This window comes from Cucurbita pepo, chromosome LG06, assembly GCF_002806865.2.
Source record: "Cucurbita pepo subsp. pepo cultivar mu-cu-16 chromosome LG06, ASM280686v2, whole genome shotgun sequence".
Lineage (NCBI taxonomy): Eukaryota > Viridiplantae > Streptophyta > Magnoliopsida > Cucurbitales > Cucurbitaceae > Cucurbita > Cucurbita pepo.
The window spans coordinates 9,949,541-9,971,495 of record NC_036643.1 but is presented as its reverse complement, the minus strand read 5'-3'; the positions used below and the strand labels follow the sequence as shown (position 1 = coordinate 9,971,495).

At 32.6% G+C, this 21,955-nt stretch overlaps 4 non-coding genes across 4 annotated transcripts; all 4 read right to left on the bottom strand.

The window, feature by feature from the left end:
* Positions 1-6,635: 6,635 nt before the first annotated feature.
* Positions 6,636-6,709, bottom strand: TRNAI-UAU. Its single transcript has one exon. It is a non-coding gene; the product is annotated as a tRNA-Ile (tRNA).
* Positions 6,710-12,944: 6,235 nt separating this feature from the next.
* On the bottom strand, positions 12,945-13,018 carry TRNAI-UAU. The gene has a single exon. It is a non-coding gene; the product is annotated as a tRNA-Ile (tRNA).
* A 2,637-nt stretch (positions 13,019-15,655) lies between these two features.
* Positions 15,656-15,729, bottom strand: TRNAI-UAU. Its single transcript has one exon. It is a non-coding gene; the product is annotated as a tRNA-Ile (tRNA).
* A 5,507-nt stretch (positions 15,730-21,236) lies between these two features.
* TRNAI-UAU lies at positions 21,237-21,310 on the bottom strand. Its single transcript has one exon. It is a non-coding gene; the product is annotated as a tRNA-Ile (tRNA).
* Positions 21,311-21,955: the final 645 nt, after the last annotated feature.

Here is a 21,955-nt window from a genome sequence, read left to right as displayed (position 1 = left end):
CCTCTGCATTAAGAAGAGATTTCTTTACTTTTTGGTTTCCAACAAATTTTCGCTTCATTGAGTCCCAAACAATCTTGGCGGTGCAACAACCCAAGATTTGTTCAAAGACAGTACGATCAATTGCTTGGAAGAGGTAATGCTTTACTTGGTGATCTTTGAGTCTAGCATCATCAAGGTGGCCCTTTTGTGCCACAGTTAACATTGTTCCTTCCTCTGTTTCTAAGAAAACAATCTCCACCACACTCCATAGACCCTTTGCTCTGATCAAATTTTCCATCAGCTCATTGGAATGATCATAATGATCATCGAAGTGAGGGATCTTCGCTAAAGTTTTGTCTTCACTCATACTCTCTCTATTTGATCACTAAAAAATTGCACCTCTGATACAAATTATTAAGTTTTGGTAGAAGAATAAATAAGTTAGAAACATAAACCATTGAAGTTTGAAGTGATGATATAAATAGAAACTAAGCACGAAGATTGGAAACAAAGGTTGGAAAATAGTTAAACTAAATACCAAAAAATAGTCTAACTATACAAGAGAGAAGATCTTTATTTAACACTGACCTAATCTGATTCTTCTAACAATTTTAGAGTTGGTTGGGCTGGTTGAATTGGTTGAATTGACATGATTAAAAAAATGTCAACTTGGGAGTCAATACAAATTTTTGATTTCCCACCAACCTAACCTTGAAGGTTTAGGTTAGATAGTCTCGGTTGGTTACACCCTAATTTGTGATGGTAGAGAATTAAACTTCTCAATATTTTTTTTATCAAGATTATATTTGCATTCTTACTCGTGTCATATTGAGTTAAGCTAAATATATATTTTTTTTTCCTAATTTATTAGCTAATTCTCAATACAGTCGCTCTTACAATTATAAACGTGATCGTCATTTAAAATTATTAAATTTTATTAATAAAAAAGAAGATGCATTAATATATTATTGCTTTTGTGAGCATATTTGGGCATGAACAATTAACTCGAGTACTTAGTGACATGTTGTATGTATATATATATATATATATATATATATATATATATATATATATATATATAGATAGATATATATATGTATATATACATACATAGATATATATATATATATATATATACATACATACGTACATGTAATATCGAGAATAATATTTCAACCAGTTAAGCTACGGTTAGGTTAGTCAGGTTAATACAATAACATTTTACTTATAAATTTTAATATTTTTAGAATTGAGATTATTATTTATTTTATTTTTTATTATTATTATTTTTTTTTTTTTAAGGTTATCAGAAAAAGTGCACAACATTTTAAAATATTAAAAATCAAATTAATAACCTAAAAGAGTAAAAAAAAAAAAAATGGTAAAGACTTGTTTGGAAGGTCAAACCTTTGACTTTCTATCTACAAAATCTATTGGAAAAAGAAAAAGGCATGTAAATGCAAGTTTAGAATTGAGGAATTATTTTAGGTTAAATATGAAATGTCTATGAACTCAAAAGTCCATACTCATTTTCTAATTTATAAAATATATAAAAAGTGAAAGACCAATTGAGCTATATTCAAGTTGACATTCATATTTGAATTTAAAGAATATCGACGTTTTGTCTCCATTAAGACTACTACTACATACATGCTATGGTATTTTATTTGAAATTTACAATAGATTTTGAATAAATGTGGATATGGTCTATCAACAACTATTTGATGGTCTTTTAATTGATACCATCATTCATACATAGGAACCTTGTCTTTGCATGAAAAATTTTAAATATATGATGAGTATTTAAAAATATTTATTGATTAACCTTACTGTTGGAGAAAAAATTCATTTATATACTCTACGTATCATGATTATTTTTTGGGCTCTACTTTATCTATAAGGTAGGGTTGAATGCATATGGTAGGTCCCGTCATTGCATTTGCATGTTCTTGCATTTAACCCCCAATAGTATATGGTACACATCCCAAGCTGTCCATTAGGATAGTGTCGTAGGAAAAGAGACTGATATGATAGGTCCTGTCATTGCATTCACATGTTCTTGCATTTAACCCCAATAGTGGGGTCACTTATTAAGTATTTCTTAAAATACTCAAGCCACGTGCTACCTCTATTTTAGGTTAAGGCAAGACATTCATGTACGGTTGATGACGACATCGCAACTCCAGACCATGACACATGCATAGGGTAGTCGTATTATTTTCTTAGACTTAGGCTAGAATAGGATGTTTTTAATTTAAAGTTTATTTATTTTATTGTCTTTTGTTGTGTCGTTTTCAAAAGTGTTTTCAGAACACATGAGTCCATGACTATGTTTTAAGATGAATAAAACATTTTAGGGAAGTTTAAATGAAATATTTCCGCATTCAATGTTCATGATATGTATACAATGGCGACCTTATATTAAGTAGAAAATTTTTGGTCGTTAAACATAGCGCTTCATTACACACTATTCACACACACGCATGAAATCACCAAGCCAGCTCGCTAACATATCCCATAAGTTTGACTATGGATAACGCACACTTATACTATTGAACGCCAACATAAAGGAAACGAACGTGAATAATATGATAGTGCACACGTTTGTGCATAACAAGCTATAGAAGTAATCCATGATCATATGACATATAACATGCATGATAATCCCATAGTTATCACGACATAACTTTCTTATGGGATGTACGTACATATTAATGGTATTCCATCCCGTCGTTCATGCATGATACATCATGATGTCTCATAAGACTTAAACATGATCATATTAACATAACAATCATAATTCAGCAGAAAGAAAGCTCATGCATCATCCTGTTCGTACGAATATCATAATATAATAATGACACATAAATATGCGACATTGAGTACGTGTTATCCATGCTTCAAAATAATTTCATCTGATCTAACCTGTCGACGTTCCAATACTAAGTTTAATTACAATTTTAGACTCAACTTGGTTCTCCTAAGCTCATTCTAGCTGATTGTTAGTAGATTCATCTCAACGGAAATTTAGGTTCAAATTCCATTTGTTCAGAAAATCTAGCTTACAGTTTATTCATGGAACCAATATAACTTAACTATCTAAAATTCATCCTACATAGTGTTATCAATGTTACTAATTGTTTAAAATAGTAGCTATACTAACATTTTATGGTCTTAATTATATCACAAACAATTTTGGGACAGTTCAAAAGTGTTATGAAACTCTTGGGATTTGATTTAATAAACTTCGTGGAGGAACAAGACCCTTGGATCTAAATTATGCAAGAACCCCAAAAACCATAAAGAATCATCATAAGTGAAACTTTTGGAATGAATTACCTTGATGATCAAGATTAAGAGTAAAGAAAATTTGCTTCAAAACGTGTGATTTGAATCACTCCACAAGATAGCTGGATCAAAACTAATTGAATGATTATAGCATACAAATCTAAACACGAGAAATACAAAGGAACAAACTGAAGGCTTAAAAGCACAATAAGTTGATTAAGAACAAGACCTTTATATCTAAATTATCAAAGAAGTCAAAAAAAAATAAAGATTCAATCCAAGGAAAATTTTTTAAACATATTAGCTTGATGATCACAACATATATTAAAGAATACTTGTTTTCAAATACGTAATTTGAATCACTCTATAAACGGTTTGATCAGCATCTCTTTAATGACTCTGACATGCAAGTTCTAAAATACAAGAATTTGCAAGCTTGGTTTGACCATCCATTACAGGATGATAGTACTCGTTGCATAGCATATTAACAAGCTCGATTTGACCATCCTTTTCAGGATGATAAGTAGTTGAATATACGAGCTTAGTTCCCAAATTACTCCATAAAACACGCCAAAAGTGGCTTAAAAATTTAACATCATGATCACTAACCATGCAATGTACAAGTTCCCTAAAGAACAAGTCTATATGTTTTGTAACATCAATTTTGTGACAAGAAATAAAATGAGTCATTTTACTAAATCTATCGACCTCAGTAAAGATGTTATCACTACCTTTCCTAGTCCTAGGTAAATTTAAAACAAAATCCATTGTTATATCAATGAAAGGACCATATGTACATGTTGTGAGTCAGTTCAGGAGAATTCTTATTAGTTTCTAACTCGGGGAGAAAGTTTAGGAAAAATATTAAAATGTTTTCCTCGGTATAAATAGCGTTGAGATGTATGCTTTATTCACAACAACAAATAGAATTGAAAAATATAGTGCTTAATGTTCCTCATTTGAGACGATCTCTCCCCTCACGTTGTTTTTTTCTGTTTTATTTATTTGTTTCGACATATTTCGATCATGGGTCAAAACCAACATAGGTAACAGAAAATATAAACCATGTGGTTAAAGCCTAGACTCGGTCTGTTTATATGCTATGCAATTAGCACCAACTTTATTAACATCATGTCTTATTTTAAGGCAATAAAAATGTTTGGTAAGCATATCATAAATTTTAGAAACTCCATGTGTGTCGTTAAACCACCTCTATGAGCTTTCCTTACAAGTAACTCACGTATGGAACAAGATTCTATGCAAAATTTGTCGTTTTCTAAATAAAAATCTATCAAATCATTTTTAATGATCCACCACGAGTCTTTTTTCACAAGATTCAACAACAGGAGCAAGGAACACAACGTGATGATACAAAATCTTTATATGTTCAAAATCCAACATCTTAGCATCGAGGTACTAAATATGGTATATTTTTGTGCTAAAGCATTAACAACAATCTTCTCCTTACCTTGTTTGTACTTAATTACGTAAGGGAACGTTTCAATAAATTCCAAACACTTGGCATGTCGTCGATTGAGCTTATTTTGTCCTCTCAAGTGCTTTAAAATTTCATGGTTCGTATGTATAACGAATTCTTTAAGCCAAAGATAATGTTGCAAGGTGTACAACCCACAAACCAAATCATAATGATGCCAAACCAAAGCATAATGTTGCACTTTACACCGGACCAAGTTTTAGGTGTATGCCAATCTTTTACCGCATTCACTTTCTCCTCATCAACTTAACACCATTAGATAAAACTACAAACTTGAGAAAATTACATTTTTCTATGCAAAAACTACATTTCTTTAAATTTACATATAAACTTTTTTTTTTTTTTTGCGCAAAATAGTCAAAACATTATATACATACTTAACATGATCTTCTAAAGCACGTAATGCATGACAAAAAGGGATTGTGGTAGAGCTAATCAATATGCCAGAAGTGTGTCCAATTTATAATTTCAAAGGGAACGATGAAGTGTGGGTTTAACTTGTTTTTACACTTGAATCTCAAAACACACTTCACCGGTGCCATCTTCAAGAATACCTTGTCGCTTACTTCAAACTCTAGGTTCCTATACTTTACATCGGCATAAATTTTCTGTCTAATCCTAGGTTGTATACATCCTCATTTTGATCTTCTGCATAATCTCATGGGTAGCTTGAACCAACTCTAATTCTAATAGCTTGCATCTACCCACTTCATCCCAATAATTTGGATCTACATTGTTTCCCATATACAAATGATTGCTTTGAAATTATTTATTATAAGTGAATTCCATAAGGTATAACTTAGAATCGATTCACACGCAGACATGTAACAATTCTTATAACGTTTGAGTTATAAGTCTACGTTACTATCTTGTTCCTTAGCTTATCACAAACGTCCTTGACAAAGAGGTTCATTATCTCGAAACTTAGAAAAATTGTCAACCGGATGACTCATGGTCTTTAAAAGAATAGGAGTCCCTTGTTAGGAATCTATAATTTGGTGCCTTAGGATTTGTAGTTGAGCAATATGTAGCACAACTTGTCTAACTATGACTATTATCTTTGCCCGCTCCAAGTCAACTTGCACTTGTGACTATTCGGTGATCATAGTTGACGAGTGAGCTGTTTTCCTCCTCAAGGCATTGACAACCACATTTTCCTTTCTTGAATGGTATTGTATGTCTACCTCATAATCCTCACCAGTTTTAGCTATCTCCCCTCCACATTTTCCTTTCTTGAATGGTATTGTATGTCTACCTCATAATCCTCACCAGTTTTAGCTATCTCCCCTTATCTTCACCAGATATTTAGTTCCTATTGAGTGAAGAAATACTTCAAATACTCGTGATCTATTATTGGTTGGAAACATAAGAAACTATTATTTTCGTCTTTTAGTTCCTATTGAGTGAAGAAATACTTCAAATACTCGTGATCTATTATTGGTTGGAAACATAAGAAACTATTATTTTCGTCTTTTAGTTCCTATTGAGTGAAGAAATACTTCAAATACTCGTGATCTATTAGGTCGTGGTCACTTGGTTACTGCTTCTAGGGTATAAAGATACTCTCAGGATTCAAACGCGTTACCATTTAATATATTGTATGATATAATAACATGTGTACTTTAGTAATGCTATTAGGTGACCATTAGGTCGTGGTCACTTGGTTACTGCTTCTAGGGTATAAAGATACTCTCGGGATTCAAACGCGTTACCATTTAATATATTGTATGATATAATAACATGTGTACTTTAGTAATGCTATTAGGTCGTGGTCACTTTGGTTACTGCTTCTAGGGTATAAAGATTCTCGGGATTCAAACGCGTTACCATTTAATATATTGTATGATATAATAACATGTGTACGATCATGCATTGGTCCTAGCGGGGTTCAAACCCGCGACCTTCGGCTCATAAGACCAACGCTCTAACCAACTGAGCTACGGGACCTTGTTTTATATTAACATATCATTATCAAAAATCAATTTTTTCCTTTTATTATCATTTTCATTTTCAAATTTATTCTTAAAAATGATCGTTTAACTTTTGGGTCTATTATTTAAAATCTCTTTTTAAGAAAACGTTAAAATTATTTTAACATATCTTTACAACCCTAAACTTTATGCATGATTTTCACATATGAATAAAACTTCTTTGATATTCTCGTCTTCCTGTAGGTTGACTTTGACCATTTTATTCTACAAATATCCCGAGCATGTTTCCCTTCTTCAACGACTTGAGTTTCGGCTTCCTCGGCCTACAATAAAATCATTTAATTTTAAAAGTATAAAGAGGGAAATCATTTATATACCAACAATTTTTATTGCTAATTTATTTAATTAAAACATTTATAAAATAATTGATTGGCTCCCCCAAATTATATTATGTTAATTAATTTTAAAATAAGTAAAAGGATGACTAAAAATAAGTTTATGAATGCAAGAACCAACAATCAAATATCAACTCGATGTGAATCAAACATGCAACCTTCTGATCTAGAGTCAGACCCACCACCATTACTACCAAAGTCTATGAATAGAAAGAAAGCCTAAAGTGTATTCATGTAATTCAATGATTACAAGTTTCATCCATAAATAAGTTAAAGAATGCACAAACAAACAATGAAACATGAACACGACATTGCACCACAGATCCCATGATTATATAATTTACCAAAGTTTAAAGTCAGACGCGCCACCATTGCGCCACAGATCCCATGACTATTAAACAACAGAGCATAAACCCAATGTGAATCGAACACGCAACCTTCTGTTCTTATGGTGCGTGATGACAAGTTTCATCCATAAATAAGTTATGAATGCACAAAAAAAACAATGGAACATAAACCCAACGTGAATTAGTTAATCTGGAGTCAGATGCACTATCATTGTGCCACGGATCCGAGTGAATCGAACATGCAACCTTCTAATCTGGAATCAAACTAGCTACCATTGTGCCACATATCCCATAATTAAATAGTTTACCAAAGAATAATAGAATGAATCCTTCAACTAGAACCTTAAGTGTTCTCGTTGCATAGATGCAACCTTCTGATCTGAAGTCAGACACGCTACCATTGCGCCACGGATCCGATAATTATATAGTTTACGAAAATCTATGAATACAATGAATCCTTCACCTAGAGCGTTCTCCTAAATACTTAATAATTCATTGATGAATGCACACATTCAGTATAGAACATGAACCCAATGTGAATCGAACACGCAACCTTCTGATCTGGAGTCAGACGCACTACACTTGCCCCCGAGATCCAACGATGGTATAGTTTACCAAAGTTTATTGAATAAAATGAATCCTTCACCTAGAGCTCTACACAAACACAAACTATAGAACATGATTCCGGAATCAAACACACACCCTTCTCATCTAGAGTGAGAAGCACTACCATTGCACCACAAATCTCATAATTATATAGTTTACCAAAGTCTATGAATAGAATGAATCTTTCACCGAGGCACAAACAAACTATAAGAACATGAACCCGACGTGAATCGAACACGCAACCTTCTGATCTGGAAGGACGCGCTACCATTGCGCCACAGATTCCATAATTATATGGTTTACCAAAGTCCAAGAATGAATATATTGATGAATGCACAAATAAAGTATAGAACATAAACTGAACAAGCAACCTTCTCATCTAGAGTCAGACGCACTACCATTGCGCCACGGATCCCATAATTATATAGTTTACCAAAGTCTATGAATACCAAGGACCCTTCACCTAGAGCCTAGAGTATTCTCATCGTGTGTGGATTTAGAATATAAAAAAAAAAATACTTCTATCCATAAATAAGTTTGTAAGGGCATAAATAAACGATAAATACGAATCAAACACGCAACCTTCTAATCTGAAGTCAAACACGCTACCATTGCTCCACGAATTCCATGATAATTTAATTTACAAAAGTCTATGAATAGAAAGAATACTTCACCTAGAGCACGCTATCATTGCACCATGAACCCAACGTGAATTGAACATGCAAACTTGTAATCTGGAGTCAGACACACTACCATTGCGCCATGGATCCCATAATTATATTATTTACACTACAAGAAATAATGAATTTGATAGCTTACGATAAATGCCATCGTAGATTTTTTATAGTGTTTTTCGTACGTCATGACAACCCTTGTTATTAAAAGTTTGAGACTTTGTATAGCGGTTTTTTATAGCTATAATTGATGCTATAATAGAGTATCATATGAAAACATTTTATTCCTTAAATTAGAAAATGAAGGTATTATAAAATTTGAATGAATGTTTGTTGGTAAGTATACTTTCAGTACTATTAGAGGCTTCCTCGGTTAGGTCAATCTAAGATAATTTCAAATGAAACATCTATGGAATAAATTCATACGGCATAAAAAAATGTACCTGGTTCTTCATAAAACTTGACAACATTGACTTCATTTCGATCATCTCTTCCCTGATTTTCAAATATTCTTTCCCAATTGTCATGTACTTATTTTCTTGTTGAGACAAGAGAGGTAAGTTTGAACGAGTCACTCCAAATCCAAGTCCTCTTACATGCCCACGATCCCGACCAAGAACTTTACTCAATGCATCATCAACAATATTATTCGATGAAGTTATTGTCTCAACCTCGACTTGTTCAATGCGCTCCTACCAAGAAAGTATACCAAATACATAATGCAATTCTTACCAAAGTCAATTTTTTGATCAATGTGCTTATAGCAATAAAAACCACTTCAACTGCTCATGTCATATATAGTATAAACAAGATATATCAACGAACACAATACTTCCAAACTAATCTTTGTTAAACATTTTGAAAGCTCTGGTATGCTTAATGGGATGATCAATTGGACCGTCTATGACTTGGTTCACAATCACTATTTAAGAAAAGAAAATATCAATTTTCATTTACTATTTACTTAGCAACATTCAGGTCATATCGATTCAGTCTTTCAATGAAACACTTTCTCATCCAGCTGCTTTACTGACGAGAAGAGGAGAGGTTCCCGGGCAGGCAATGGAATAGCTTGACCTTCTCTTTCTTGACTTAAACATAGTGCTTGCTTTACCGAGTGAATAAATGGGTGGGTGGGAGTGAAGGATCATTAATCTGCTTCTCGAACATCCCTTCATTTTCTTAGTTTACAGTTCAAGAAAAGAGATCGTAAAGTCCAGTGTTTGAAGGGAGAGGGGCCGAAGCTTGACCTGATGATTGATCCTCCTGTTTACCGAGCGAAAGAAAGTAAAAGCCAAAGGAGTGGATAATCACCAGGCATAACTTAAATGAAGAAAAATGGACATAACCTCTTAGAATCACCTGGCAATTGTTTAGCTTTTGAGTTAGAACATGAACTCGAACACGCACCCTTCTGTCTACGCACCTTTCTGTCTGGAGTCAGACACGCTACCATTGAGCAACAAATCCCATGATTATATAATTTATCAAAATCCATGAATAGCAAGAACCCTTCACCTAGAGCGTTCTTATGATGCGTGACTAAGAATAAAAAAAAATCTCCACTAGCCTAAGTCTTAGAATAAATGAATTCGGAGAAAATACTTATTAATTCAATGATGACAAGTTTCATCCATAAATAGGATGATAAATGCGCAAACAAACTATAGAACATGAACCCAAGGTGAATCAAACACGCAACCTTCTAATATGGAGTCAAACGAGTTATCATTGTGCTACGAATCCTATGATTATATAATTTATTAAAATTTATGAATAACAAGAAACCTTCACCTAGAGCGTTCTTATGATGCATGAACTAAGAATAAAAAATAAAATAAAAAATTCCACCCGCCTAAGTCTTAGAATGAATGAATTCAAAGAAAATAATTATTAATGTTATGATGACAAGTTTCATCCATAATTAAAAGTTTGACGAGTGCACAAACAAACTATAGAACATGAACTCGATGTAAATCAAACACGCAACCTTCTGATCTGGAGTCAGACGTGCTACCATTGCTCTACGGATCCAATGATTAAAATTTTATTAAAGTCTATGAATAGCAAGAACACTTCACCTACATGGAATAAGAATAAAAATAAAAATAAAAAATAGTCTAGAATGGATGAATTCAAAGAAAATACTTATTAATTGACAAGTTTCATCCAAGAGTGCACAATCAAACCCATAAAACATGAACACAACCTGCATTGAACATGCAAACTTCTAATCTTGGGTTAGACGCATTACCATTGGACCACAAATCCCATGATTATATTACTTACCAAAGTCTATGAATTGCAAGGACCCTTCACCTAGAGCCAAGAAAGTTCTCATTGTTCGGAATAAGAAAGTTCTCTAGATTGATAGATTGTCAACTTCCCCCTACCCGAATAGTTATATACTGTTAAGTCGTTGTTCTTGCTGTTGTTGCCTTTGCTTGCAGGCTATATAATGTTGTTTTCAATCTCTCACTAAATCTTGCTTCCAAACTCTCTTTCGAAAATCTCTCTGCCCCTGTTTTCTAAAACCTTCTTCTTAAATAGGGGTCAGAGGCTCGAGCATACGTTTTCTGGCCGTAGACGACGCACAAACGAATTGACTTAACTCACTTGTTGCTGAGAAGTGAGTACCGCACAATCGCAAGTTCACTGACAAGAAAAGAACAAGCGAAAGAAAATGGATAAATAAATAAACCAAGAAATAAATAAATGATAAAACAAAATAAGTTTAAGGAGACTTGGAGATTTAGAGGAGATAGATTCTGTAAGTATATCCCAAATCTCCTTTTCTTTTATCCTAATATGGTCACGATCGTTTGATAAAAGAATATGGTTAGGTTATGGGTAGAAAGGAATAGGATTATGATAGGTTGATAGAATGATAGTGTTAGGATATGTTCCTGTAATGATATGACTAAGGTACGTTCATGTAACATTATGAATGATAAGTTAGGGAACGATATGACCACGAAGCGTAGTACGTTCATGTAACGTTATGACTGCGATAGATATAAGAATGTTAAGGCTATGATAAGTTAGGGAACGATATGACCACGAAGCGTTTATGATATAATATGATTATGATACGACATGTGAATGACAGATATAGTTATATATATATATATATATATATTTTGTGGGTAGTCATTGATCATGTGGGTAGTCAGTTGATATCGGGGGTCGCACCCTCAACCTTGGGCTACTACATAGCTGGTGGGATCAGTTTGTCATCTAACCTCCCATGGCTAGCACTCACCATGTTGTCCTGATCGTCAGATGCTAGTTACTATTGCATAGGTTGCATAGCTGGTGGGATCAGTTTGTCATCTAACCTCTCAATTTGTCATCTAACCTCCCATGGCTAGCACTCACCACGTTGTCCCGGTAGAGAGACTTCTTTGAGGTAGCACTCACCGTGTTACTGTCGCATAGGTTGCTTAATAATGGGTAATAATAATTATATAATGGGTAATATTAATTATATACTCACCCTTTAGTCAGATGCTAGTTACTGTTGCATAGGTTGCTTAATAATGGGTAAGTTACTGTTGCATAGGTGGCTTAATAATGAGTAATATTAATTATATAATGGGTAATATTAATTATATAATGGGTAATATTAATTATATAATCACCCTTTCCTCCTCTTTTGGTGATCACAGGCTACCTCCTTACCCAACCGTCACCTTCGTCGACTCGACCAATGCTCTAACCTATTCCTTTATTAAGGTAGGCAAGGCTCACACCCATGACCTACGGTTCATAAGACCAACGCTCTAGTCTAACAACAAACTAAGGTATGGTCTAAGGCGGAGTTCAAACTCGCAACCTTCAACTCATAAGACCAATGCTCTAACCAACTAAGCTATGGGACCATATATTATATTAACATTATCCAAAATCAATTATATCCTTTTATTATCATATTAAATTTTATTCTTAAAAATAAGAATCTAACTAAGCTGACTAATATGAGAATTGGTGTTAACGGGGCTCGAACCTGCGACTCATAAGACTAACGCTCTAACCAACTGAGCTACAAAACCATATTTTATATTAACATTATCCGAAATGAAACATTTTTTAATTCAATTATTTCCTTTTATTATCATATATTATCCAAAATCAAACATTTTTTTAATAATTATCATATTAAATTTTATTCTTAAACCATGGTTTTATATTAACATTCAGCTTAGAAGATCGCTCTAACCCGCGAGAATTGGTCTCGGCGGGGTTCAAACCCGCAACCTTCGGCTCATAAGACCAACGCTCTAACCAACTGAGCTACGAGACCAGGTTTTATATTAACATATAATTATTCAAAATCAAACATGTTTTGGGATTTATGTCTAAACCCTTGTAATTAATTATTTAGTTTTTAACAATAATTTTTATTATTTATGTGTAATTTAATTGTTATCCATGGTATGAAAATTCAAGGTTATTAATGTAATCTTGAACCGTATGTGGTTGACATACAAGAGAATCGGGTTCAAGTAATAACCTAATTGTCTATAATATATGGATAAGGTTGGGTGTCTTATCCTGGTAACACTATTGATACAGCCCACTTTGTAATCGTTATAAATAATCTGATCCAAATCGTTCATGTGGAGACATGTAAGTGGGGTATCCTATATAATGAGTTTGTATAAGACTAGATCAAGAAATATTTAATCACCCTTTAAAATCCGTTAATTGAGAAGTTCAATATTTTACATGATGATCATATGCGACTCGATCTTAATCTTGAGTGACTTATGAACTCCTGCCTATGACGGCTTGTCCTTTAATTTACATGGGTGAGACTGGCTCTATTAGCGGATTCAATATGCCTACCATTTTGGGGACTTGACCAAATAGAGAGTTGGGAACATAATATCATGAAATTGAATTCACTCCTTTCCATATAAGAAAAGTAGATGAGTTGTTCTCTTAAGTACTGATTTCAGGACTTAAACAATGGGGTCCGACCCTCTCATTAGCCCGAGAGGGACATGGTTATGATTGGATCATAAACAAATTGTTTATTAGAGAATTAGTTGTACTTAAGGTGAAAGATGTAATTACAGGGGTAAAACGGACTTTTGACCCAACTGTAATTATGAACGAGAAGGATTGACTTGCTTGTAATGATTATATCAATGGACATAACTTGTCTTGTCGTGCATAAGAGTGCAACTCTAGGTCTATAATGGAATGACCGGAATGGAAATTGATTAATTAAAGAATTTAATTAATTAATTTTGTATCAATGGAGCTTATAATCTATAGGTCTGCTAGCTCATAAAAGTTCAATTTATTTGAAAGAAAATGGGAAGGATTCAAATTAATATTTAATATATTAGATATATTAAATATAAAGAAAAAAATAAATTTAATTTAAAATATCAAATTAATATTTAATATATTCGATATATTAAATAAATAGAAAAAATATATTTAATTTGAAGGGTTGAAATTATCTTTAATATATTAGATATATTAAATATAAATAGAAAAATATATATTAATTTGAAGCATTCAAATTAATATTTAATATATTAAATATATTAAAAAAAAATATATTTATGGTATTTTATACTATTAAATATTAAATCAATTAATATATTTTTATACATTAAATAAAAATATATTTAAAATTTGAATGAGATTCAAATAAGTTAAATATATTAAAATATATTATAATATTTAAATATGATTTGTATCCGATATTATATTCTAATAGGTTAGATATGCAAATATATTATTGGACAAAGATTCTCGTAGAGTTACTATAAATAGGACCCGATTGAGCCAAAGACATAAACTCTCTGTGGGGAATAAAATTAAGAATTCTCGAAACTCTTCTTCTCTAATCCCTTTGGGATTTTCTTTCAAGAGGCTCCCACAAACTTTGGCCTTGTGTTAACGTCAAACTCTAGTATCCTATGACTTACAATTGCATAACTTTTTTCTCTGCTTTGAGCTATATGAATCATCATCCTCATCATCTACATGACCTCATTAGTAGCTCAAATCTAATCCTAATAGCTTGCATTTACTCACTTCATCCCGATATACTTGGGATCTACACTACTTCCCATACAGAGTATCAAACAATATCATGCAATTGATTGTTAGATGCTATTTATTATAGCGAATTTCATAGGGTGCAACTTGGTGTCCCAACTGCTTGAGAAACCCAACACGCGGGCACGTAACATTTCGTTAATATTTGATTCAGATATTCGATCTACTTGTCTGTTTATCTGTTTGTGGGTGAAAAATAGAGGTTAAATCCAATAGAGCGTTCTCATGGAGGGTGGAATAAGAATAAAATAGTTATTAATTCAATGATGACAAGTTCCATCCATATATGAACCCGTGAATCAAACACGCAACCTTCTGATTTGGAGTCAGACGCGCTACCATTGCGCCATAAATACGTTGATGAATGTACAATAAATTAGATTGTACATAAATTATATTACCATGAACCCGACGTGAATTGAACACGCAACCTTCCAATCTAGAGTCAAATGCATTACCATTGCACCACAAATTTCATGATTAAATAATTTACCAAAGTCTATGAACAGAATGAATCCGGTTTCATCCATAAATATGTTGATGAATGCTCAAACAAACTATAGAACATGAAACGAATCGAAGCCGGCTACCATTTCGCCACAGATCCCATAATTATATCAAAGGTTTCATCCATAAATATGTTAACACAAACTATAGAACATCAACCCAACTCACACCTAGAGCCTTTCCTCTTTTGGTGATTGTTGGCTCTAGAGTAAACACAGTAATATGAGAATTGAACCCGCAACCTTCGACTCATATGAGCAACGCTTCATACCCATAATCGATCCAATCTAACCTAAGCCTAACTGAGCTACGATACAATCTAACTAAGCTAAGCCCACACTAATATGACAATTGGTCTCGGCGGGGCTTGAACCCACGACCTTCGGCTCATAAGACCAATGCTCTAACCAACTGAGCTACGAGACCATGTTTTATATTAACATATCATTATCCAAAATCAAACATTTTTTTAATTCAATTATTTCCTTAAAAATAACCATTTATGTTTTTATTATTATATTCACGTTCTAATTAATTAATTAGTTTTTTTTTTTTTTTTGGGGGATTTATGCCCTAAAGCTCGTAATTAATTATTTAGTTTTTAACAATAATTTTTATTATTTATTTGTAATTTAATTGTTATCCATGGTATAAAAATTCAAGGTTATTAATGTAATATTGAACAGTATATGGTTGACATACAAGAGGATCGGGTTCAAGTAATAACCTAAAGAGTCTATAGTATATGGATAAGGTTGAGTGTCTACTATTGATATGGCCCATTTTGTAATCGTTACAAATGATCTAATCCAAATCGTTCATGTGGAAACATTTAAGTAGGGGTATCCTATATAATGAGTTTGTATAAGACTAGATCAAGAAATATTTAATCACCCTTTAAAATCCGTTAATCGAGAAGATTAATATTTCACATGATGATCATATGCGACTCAATCTTAATCCTGAGTGAGTTATGAACTTCTGTCTATGACGGCTTGTCCTTTAATTTACATGGGTGAGACTGGCTCTATTAGCGGATTCAATATGCCTACCATTTTGGGGACTTGACCAAATAGGGAGTTGGGAACATAATTTCATGAAATGGAATTCACTCATTTCCATATAAGGAAAGTAGATGAGTTGTTCTCTTAAGTAGGACTTGAACAATGGGGCCAGACCCACTCGTGAGCCCGAGAGGGACTTGGTTTATGGGGCCAGACCCACTCGTTAGCCCGAGAGGGATTTGGTTTATGATTGGATCTTAAATAAATTGTTCATTAGAGAATCAGTGGTACTTAAGGTGAAAGATGTAATTACAGGAGTAAAATGGACTTTTAACCCAACTGTAATTATAAACAACTCGGCCAGACCCACTCGTTAGCCCGAGAGGGACTTGGTTTATGATTGGATCTTAAACAAATTGTTCATTAGAGAATCAGTGGTACTTAAGGTGAAAGATGTAATTACAGGAGTAAAATGAATCAGTGGTACTTAATTACAGGAGTAAAATGGACTTTTAACCCAACTGTAATTATGAACAACTCGTGAAAGATCGATTTGCTTGTAATGATTATATCAATGGACATAAATTGTTTTGTCCTATAGTGTATAAGAGTTACCTTGCTAGCTCATAGTAAGCTAAAAAAGGTTCAATTTATTTGAAAGAAAATTTTATCAATGGACATAAATTGTTTTGTCCTATAGTGTATAAGAGTTACCTTGCTAGCTCATAGTAAGCTAAAAAAGGTTCAATTTATTTGAAAGAAAATTTTATCAATGGACATAAATTGTTTTGTCCTATAGTGTATAAGAGTTACCTTGCTAGCTCATAGTAAGCTAAAAAAGGTTCAATTTATTTGAAAGAAAATTTTATCAATGGACATAAATTGTTTTGTCCTATAGTGTATAAGAGTTACCTTGCTAGCTCATAGTAAGCTAAAAAAGGTTCAATTTATTTGAAAGAAAATTTGATGCTAGCTTTTGAACACACAACCTTTTGATCTGGAGTCAAACGCACTACCATTATGCCACAAATTCCATGTTAATATAGTTTACCAAAATTTATGAATAGCAAGGACCCTTCACCTAAAGCCTAAAGTGTTCTCATCGTGTGTGGAATAAGAATAAAAGAAATACTTATTTATTCTATGATGACAAGTTTCATCCATAAATATAATGATGAATGCACAAACAAACTATAGAACATGAATTCAACTTGAATTGAACGTGCTACCAATACGCCACAGATCCGTGATTATATAATTTATCAAAGTCTATGAATAGCAAGAACCCTTCACCTAGAGCCAAGAAAGTTCTCATTGATCGGAATAAGAAAGTTCTCTAGGTAGATAGATTATGAACTTCCCCCTACCCGAATAGTTATATACTGTTAAGTCGTTGTTGTTGCTGTTGTTACCTTTGCTTGCATGCTATTTAATGTCGTTTCCAGTCTCTCTCTAAATCTTACTTTCAAACTCTCTTACAAAAATCTCTCTGCCCTTATTTTCTAAAACCTTTTTCTTAAATCGGGGTCAGAGGCTCGAGCATACGTTGTCTGGTCGTAGGCTACGCACAAACGAATTGACTTAACTCACTTGTTACAGAGAAGTGAGTACAGCACAATCGCAAGTCTGATACCAAGAAAAGAGAGAGAAAATAGATAAATAAATAAACTAATAAAATGATAAAACAAAATAAGTTTAGGTGGAATTTAGCAGATCTTAACTAAACCGTTTGGCTCGCCCCACACTTGTATGGTCTAGAGAAGCTTACTTGTCTGATAGTTTAGGTGCTTTATCCCGTTNCTATTCTCGTTATTCTTTTCAACTACGAACCTTCCTGCATTCTGCACTACTAGGATATTGACATCCTTAATTGGTACTAAAGCATCTAAAGGCAACCCTTCCACACGGCTCATTCTAACACCTTTGGTAAATAGTTCCAAGAGACATTGTTAGGCCGATTTTGTTCATGAATACTTAAGAATTTGATATTTATAGTTGTAGTTGAACGCTACTTAAATTGATGAAGTGAAATCTTACATTAGAGTCTAATAAAGCGTTTGTCCATTAGAATAGGTTGGAATTAAATTCTTTATAGTTCGAGATAATAGTTGTATTCTTTAAGTCATTGAGACTAGTGTTACTAGTACTTGTTAGTATATTTGAGTATAAATATTAAAATGATTAGTCATTAAATATTGTTTGAATTAAAGTGTTTATAATTCAAATGATCTTCATAACCTAATTTATAAAAAAAAAAAAAAAAAAAAAAAAAAAAAAAAAAAAAAAAAAAAAAAAAAAAAAAAAAAAAAAAAAAAGAGAAATATAGAGATGAAGATAATGAAGAAAAAGGGAAATACAAAGAGTAAAGAGAAGACCTAACACAAATAAGACTCGAGATATATATCTTCATTTATAAAGTAATTATTAAATATATTATAAAATTATAGTATATGTTAGTAGACATTGTATTGTTAGACATATTTATATCGGAAGAAACATTAAATTTAAATGGAAAAATTAAGATTTGTTAAATACTTAACAAAATTTAGGAATTAGAATTATAAAGGAATTTGGTGAACATCTTTAATAGGTGAAGAGCCTGGGCATAAGTGAAAACGAATTCAAGGGGCGAAAGAAAGTTAATGAAGTTAGATAGAACTTCAGCTAAGTCTATCTAAGTAAGTGACCTTACTATCGACACGGTTATATTGGATGTTGACACGTGCCCCGTGGTTCTGCACGTGTCATATATACTGATATGTGTGATTGTTTATGGATCGATATGCTTATGATATGATATGTATATGTTATAATATGTGAATTGTATGATAATACTTATGGTACGATGTGTTTAATGATATGTTTAAGATAGGATACGAGAAGAATGCACTAAACTTAATGTAATGATAGGAATAAGATACGTCATGAAATTTTGAGGTTAGGTTACATATCGAAGTGCTATGAATATGAGAGATTGATAAAAACGATACGGTCACGATCGATTGATAAAAGAATATGGTTAGGTTATGGGTAGAAAGGGATAAGATTATGATAGATTGATAGAACGATAGCGTTAGGATACGTTCCTGTAATGACATGACTAAGGTACGTTCATGTAACGTTATGACTGTGATAGATATAAGAATGTTAAGGCTATGATAAGTTAGGGAACAATACGACCACGAAGCGTTTATGATATAATATGATTATGATACGACATGTAATGACAGAGATATATATATTGTGATATGATATGAAAATGATATGAAACATGTTATGATACGAGATATGTGATAATTGACATGTTTATGATATGATATATTGTGATCCAATATGTTATGGTATGATATGTATAATGTGAAAATTATTACATCTGGAAGCATGGAATGTTATGATATGATATAGTTATGTAATTTGAATGATATGATGTGATTGACATGCAAAACGGTGAACTAGCATGAAATACAACTCCGGCATATGCATGTAAGATATGCTAAACGATATGTGAAATGATATGAAAAACGATATAATATGTACGGAACGCTAGCGGGGTTGTATTAAATGATAATGAAAATAGAAAAACGTTGGACCTCATGCATTATTGTGTACTCATGCATTGGGGGATACCCCTCACCCTTCACGATAGTACAGACGCGTATGTTACGAGACAAGAAAACGATCATTATGGTTATCATAATGTTGCGATGACCAAGCAGGAAAACAATCATTATGTTTATCATAATGTTGCGACGGTCAGGTAGGAAAATGATCATTAATGTTTAACTTAATGTTGTCGTGACGGTTACTAGTTGCAACGGGTGTTCGGCCTAAGGAGCTCCCAGAGTATGCTCACCCGACAAGGAAAGTGGCCCAACGATGTGCGAACTGACTCACGTATGGGCTCTGTGTAAAGTATATGGTACACATCCAAGTTACCCGTTAGGATATTTCCGTAGGAAAATAGACAGGTATGCTAGGTCTCATCATTGCATTCGCATATTATTGCATTTAACCCCAAATAGTGGGGTCACTTACTGAGTATTTTTTTAAATACTCAAGCCACGTGCTACTTTCATTTCAGGTTAAGTCAAGGAATTCCTATACAGTTGACGATAGCATCGCAACTCGAGACCATGGCACATGCATAGGGTAGTCGTATTTATTTTCTTAGACTTAAGCTAGAATATGTCAAACGTTTATTTATTTTATTTAGTCTTTTGTTGTGTCGTTTTTTAAGGTGTTTTCAAAACATATAAGTTTATGGCTGTGTTTTAAGATGAAGGTGATTTTATGAAAGCTTAAATGAAGTACTTCTTCATTCAATGTTCATGATATGTATACAGTAGCGACCTTAAATTAAGTAAAAAATTTCGGGTCGTTCCACGTTATGACCTTTTATATCTAAGACAATTGGGTAAGCATGAGAATGTCACACATAACCTTATGTGGAGTTAAACACGCTACTTTTGCACCATGAATTCCATGAGATAAAGAGCTGTCCTTCTACCACTTCTACATAATGGTGCTAAAACAGAGGATAAAAATTTTTGTATTTCCTAAATTCAATTATTTCCTTTTATATTCTTTTATTAAAGTTTAAAATAATATTTAAAATCATTTCCTAGGACTAGAACCCGCAACTCGTTAAAATCAACGCAAATTGGTCCCAGCAGGCTCAAACCCGCTACCTTCAGCTCATAAGACCAACACTCTAACCAACTGAGCTACAGGACCATATAATATATTAATATATCATTATCCAAAATCAAACATTTCTTAATTCAATTATTTTCACATTTATTATATTAATATATCATTATCCAAAATCAAACATTTATTAATTCAATTATTTTCACATTTATTCATTATAGGGTATACACTCAAATATTTGAATTGGTCCTTATAGGGCATACACTCAAATATTTGAATTGGTCCTGACGGGGCTCGAACCCGCGACCTTCGGCTCATAAGACCAACGCTCTAACCAACTGAGCTACGGGACCATATATTAGATAAATATATCATTATCCAAAATCAAACATTTTTTAATTCAATTATTTTCAAATTTATTATATTAATATATCATTATCCAAAATCAATTATTTTCACATTTATTCATTATAGGGTCTACACTCAAATATTTGAATTGGTCCCGGGACTCGAACCCGCCACCTTCGGCTCATAAGAGCCACGATCTAACCAACTGAGCTATGAGACCAGTTTTATATTAAGTATCATTATCCAAATATTTCTTTTTATTATCATATTAAATTTTCAAATTTATGCTTAAAAATAATCATATATGTTTTCATTATTATATTCTTTTATTAAAGTTTAAAATAATATTTAGTAAAAATATATATTCATACCCTAACATAGTCAGTTTAACTAACCCTACATTAATATGAGAATTAGTCTCAGCGGGTTCGAAACCCACGACCTTCGGCTCATAAGACCAATGTCCTAACCAACTAAGCTATGGGACCATATTTTATATTATTATTCAAAATCAAACATTTTTTTAATTCAATTATTTCCTTTTATTATCCTATTAAATTTTCACATTTATTCTTAAAAATATCCCTTTATGTTTTTATTATTATATTCTTTTATTAGAGTTTAAAATAGATATTAGAGTAAACACACTA